Here is a 5,562-nt window from a genome sequence, read left to right as displayed (position 1 = left end):
TTTACCGGGTCTGGCTGGCTGATCCACCCTTCGCTGTGCCCACTGAAAAATAGCACGCCCCCCACACCCGCTTCCCTGGCCAGGTGACGCGCACCTGTCCCATCACCTCTGGCACAAGCACTGAGTCCACTTCGCCTGAGGGTTCGGATGTTTGCTGTCTGATTTATGAAAACTCACTCAGAGGGTCACACAGTGCAGCCTTTGTGGGCAAGCAACTACCTTGGGCCAAGGAGATGGCCCCAGGCAGAGGGCTGCAGAGTGGGGAGGTTTTTCCAAAACAATGGCATTTTCTGTGACCTCGTTCCTGGCAAGTAGGGCCCAGGAAGGGAACCAGTGAGGAGCATCACCAGTGCCTAAAACCCCAGCCGGATGCTGCGTGGTATTTCCTGCCTGCCTCAGCAGTAGGCACCTGCCACTAATGCAGACTTAGGGCTGCCCTCAGCCAGACAGTTGGAGAGACGGCCTGGGCCCCATGCGTGGTCAGTGGTGTCAACTCTTTCGAGACTCCATGGACTGTAGCCCCCCAGGCTCCTCTGTCCATGGGATTCTCCTGGTAAGAATACTGGAGTGGGTTGCCAATTCCTCCTCCAGGGGATCTCCCTGACCCAGGGATCAAACCCACGTCTCTCTGTCTCCTGCATTACAGGTGGATTCTTTATCTGCTGAGTCACTGGGGAAGCCCCATGTTTGAGCATGAAATGGAGAATCCAACTGTAGGCTGTTCTGTTCTCATCCTCTTTTTTTCTTAAGCCTATTTTGTGTGTGTGTGGGGGGGGACCATTTTTAAAGTCTTTATTGAATTTGTTACATTGCTTCCGTTTTTTGATGTTTTGGTTTTCCGGCCACAAGGCATGAGGGATCTTAGCTCCCAGATCAGATCAGATCAGATCAGTCGCTCAGTCATGTCCGACTCTTTGCGACCCCATGAATCGCAGCACGCCAGGCCTCCCTGTCCATCATCAACTCCCAGCCAGATGCTACGTGGTATTTCCTGCCTGCCTCAGCAGTAGACACCTGCCACTAATGCAGACTTAGGGCTGCCCTAGGGCTGCACCCCCTGTGTTGGAAGGCAAAGTTTTAACCACTGGACCACCAGGGAAGTTCCTCATCCTAACTCTTGAATCACTGGTGGATGCTGAGTCCCAGCTCACGAGCCACATCCCAACATGTATCCTGGGCTATCCCAGCTGCTGTGGGTGTCTGAGTTGCTCTATGGAATGGATTTACTCTGACAGCCACAGTGCACTTGGTCACACCCAAACCCATCCTACATGCCGGATCAATGAATTGCCTAATCCTCCTGTGTCCACTTGGGTAAACAGTCCTTGAAGTTAGCTGAGAGAGAAGTTTTCAAGATTATACTTGCTGACAGGCTCGCACCTCCCATGCCCTTCACAGAGGACACAAGCAAAGGGCAGAAATGTTCCTGACCTGAAACAAAGGACCGTCCTGTTCTGTAGAACAGAGCGAAGGCCCTCTGCAGCTTCTTTAATCTCATGGCCTACTTTTCCCTGGAGTCTGAGGGATGCTGCAATGGCAGTACAGTAGCATGATTTAACTCTGGTGGAGAGAAAGGATTCTGTGGCCAGACCAACAGAGTTCAGATCCCTGCTCTACCACTTACTAGCTGTGTGACCTTCAGCAAGTTATTCAACTGCTCTTTGCCTCCATTTCTCCAGTTTAATAAGACTTAAGGTTAGTACTTCCTCATGCAAGGAGATCAAACCAGTCAACCCTAAAGGAAATCAACCCTGAATATTCATTAAAAGGACTGATGCTGAAGTTGAAGCTCCAATACTTTGGCTACCTGATGTGGAGAGCCGACTCACTGGAAAAGACCCTGATGCTGGGAAAGACTGAGAGCAGGAGGAAAAGGGAGCAACAGAGGATGAGATGGTTGGATGGCATTACTGACTTGATGGGCATGAGTTTGAGCAAACTCCTGGAGATATTGAAGGACAGGGAAGCCTGGCGTGCTGCATTCCATGGGGTTGCAAAGAGTTATACATGCCTGAGCAACTGAACAACAGCAACCTCCTCCTGAGGATACAATACTCCTGAGGATGTAATAGTAAGAGTAGCACCTGGTATGTGGCAAACAGTGTTATTATCATTTTATGGAGAAAGGAAGTGACATCATTGTCACCTAGCCTGTTGGGAAGGGAACAGAGGTGAAAATGCAGAACTCGATCTCCAACTGAAACAGCTTTCCAGGTTTCCAGAAATAGGAAATCCACTGCCCAGTCTTTGCTAAGGAAATTAGATCCCAGCCTGCTGGGCCCAGGTCTGGCTGAAAGGGCCACCTTGTAAGACCCCAGTTCTTCTGAGGACACTGAGCTGGGCATCTACCTTTAGGACTTTTAGACATGCCAGGGAGCCCTGATACCCAACTGGCAGGAAAACAAAAACTGAGCCATCTAAACTTTTTTCTTGAGAATCACAGAAAGAATTAGAGAACTGCAGAGGGAGCCAGAAAGATCCTGATGTGGAGAAGCCAAGGGGCTTTGCTGATGTGAGAGGGAACTCAAGTAAGCCAGAGTGTAAGACAGGGGAAACTGCAGAGAGAGGGATGCGGAAAGGAGAATGAGAGGAGACAGGAATAGACCCACAGAGAAAGGAGGGTTCCTGGAGCCACATGGTCTGGCCTGAGTGTCTGCCGCTTCCAATGGCTCCCACGCTCCACCTCTCATTTGTGTGTGAGAAGTGTGTTCCTGGGGTCAGCGCTTTGGGATGCCTGAGAGAGCCCTGGTTCCTTATTGCTCTGCGAAATCTTTGAAGTAAGTGCACAGTTGCTTTTGGGCATCTGTAATGTTAGCATCCCTCGCCTGGAACCCTACTGCAGAACATGCATCCATCCATCAGACCTGCAGCTTTTCCTGGGTTTTTCTGTCTCTTTGGCCAGCTGCTAGTCTGTACAGCTGGCTAACACTGCGAATACGTGGTTAGGGTGAATGATTATGTTAATAAAGTGATCAGACTAGTCAAGTCCCATTGACTAATGAGGGCACCTTACTAGAGAGGGGTGGGGATTCTGGGTCCCCTCCCTCTCCTGTGTAGAAGACTCCAGTGACCTAATCCACATAGAATCGGTCAAGGTCACATTTGTTGCCTACTTTCTAGCTCACTGTCTTCTTTGACCCTAAAATTTTCCATTAACCTTGAACATGTTTCCACCCTATATTTGAAAAGCATATTGTTTCGGTTTTTATCATGTGCCACATTACACTCTGAACTTGTCTTTTCTGCTTTCATCCAACCATATCTCCAGCTCATCAAGGATGTGTCTTATTCTCAACTGTTTTTCTGGAGACTGTGATTTGAGCGGCTGTCTGAGATGAGTTGACAAGTATGCCATTTTTAATCACGACATAATGTCAGAAATGACAAAGGAGACTTGTTTCTTCTTGGTGCCACCACAGCTGCATGAAGGAGGCCCACCGAGGCAAAGAAAAAGGGAGGGCAGTGAGGTGTGGTCAGCTCAGATAAACCAGGAAGCAACACCAGTCCAGGGGGCAGAGAAGAGTGATCAGTCTGGATGAGCAGGGATGGGTAATCAGCCCAGGTGAGCAGAAAGAAGTGATTAACACAGGTGAACAAGGAGATATGGTCAGTCCAGGTGAGCAGGGAGGGGTGATAAGCCCAGGTGTACAGGGAAATACTATCAGCCCACATAAACAGGGAAGTACTGTAAGCCCAAGGGAGCCAATGCTCAGGTTTGCACAGGACTGGCATGGAAAGATGAATTTGGCTACACAAGAACACATACATTTTGGCCATAAGTAATACAGACAGGCCATTGTTCTGTTTCATTTAGGAGTTCCAGCTCTGGAGTCCTGAAGACTGAATCATTCTCAAGAAGTTAGTTGTCTAGATAAGTAAGGGTTCAATTCTATATAAGCACCTCTAAGATGCTTCGTCCACTTTGGATTAAAACTTTTAAGGTGTACCATGCTCTTGCCTGTTGTCTGCAATAGATTAAGCTGAGCAACTGAACATCAGCAACCTCATCCTGAGGATACAATACTCCTGAGGATGTAATAGTAAGAGTAGCACCTGGTATGTGGCAAACAATTAAACTTTTCTAAATGACCAAGACCCACTAATATAAATATCAATTATTATCCTTCATCATAATATATTTATGCCCACTGGGCCTATAATTTTATGAGTCCTCTCCCTACTTGAAACAACCCTAACTGTTACACTTTTGGATTTCTTGTTTTAGATGTTGAGAGAGGAATTTCATCTCTCAATTATTAAAGCAATGTACACCCATGTTCATGGGTAAAATAATCAAATTATTAACATATAGAAGGCATGTAACATACAGAATGTAGTATAGTAAAAGCTATGGCTTTTCCAATAGTCATGTATGGATGTGATAGTTGGACCATAAAGAAGACTGAGCACTGAAGAACTGATGACTTCAAACTGTGGTGCTGGAGAAGACTCTTCAGAGTCCCTTGGACTGCAAGGAGATCGAACCAGTCAATCCTAAAGGAAATATTCATTGGAAGAACTGATGCTGAAGCTGAAGCTGAATCTCCAATACTTTGGCCACCTGATGCGAAGAGCCAACTCATTGGAAAAGACCCTGATATTGGGAAAGACTGAGGGCAGGAGGAGAAGAGGGCAGAAGAGGATGAGATGGTTAAATAGCATCACTGACTCAATGGACATGAATTTGACCAAACTCCAGGAGATAGTAAAGGGCAGGGAAGCCTGGCTTGCTGCAGTCTATGATGTTGCAAAGAGTTGGACACGACTTAGCCACTCAGCAACAACAGAAGACCAATTGATACAGAAATGACACTTGGTGCTAAGGCAGGGTCTGGAGAATTCTGCTCTGCTAGAAGTTAACTCTTTAGTTGATAGATTATAAAGAGATTGGGAAGTGCTGGGGAAAGGCTGGGAGGCTGGAGCATCTGGAGGTACCAGTGTGTATGTTCACTTTTTAATAGTCAATGATTCCCTACTGATGGCTCAGTAGTAAAAGAATCTGCCTGCCAATGCTTGAGACATGGGTTCGATTCCTGGTCTTGGAAGATCCCCTGGAGAAGGAAATGGCAACTCACTCCAGTATTCTTGCCTGGAAAACCCCATGGACAGAAGAGCCTGGTGGGCTACAATCACTGGGGTTGCAATGACATGGACACAACTTAGTGACTGAATAACAACGACAAACTGTAACATAGGCTGTCAGCTGTTGCTTCTTAATTGTCCATTTGGTGCCCTCACTTCCTGGCTTCTTGCTGCTTTTCATCTAGTTGGTCAGCGATCAGATAATTACACTCCTTGGAATTATATGCACAAGAAGAATGGAGACAGCTGAACCAAGAGCTCTGAGGCTGTTCTAAAACCAAAGAATGCAAACACTGAAATATTCATTTTTGACTACTCATGAAATGTTTATATCCTTTCTGACTTTTGGTTATACCCATATAAGTGAAGCATTACTAAACTGTCAAGCTAAATAACCTACTTGCAGAATATTCGACCACATCTAGCCCTGATTCAGTGAGGCCCATGATTTCTTTCCCCAGTCTCTTGGTGGATGAATTC

This window comes from Bos grunniens, chromosome 16 (genome assembly GCF_055505025.1).
Source record: "Bos grunniens cultivar Pamir isolate PY7600 chromosome 16, Bosgru_T2T1.0, whole genome shotgun sequence".
NCBI classification, from domain to species: Eukaryota; Metazoa; Chordata; class Mammalia; order Artiodactyla; family Bovidae; genus Bos; species Bos grunniens.
This window is presented reverse-complemented; position numbering follows the sequence as displayed.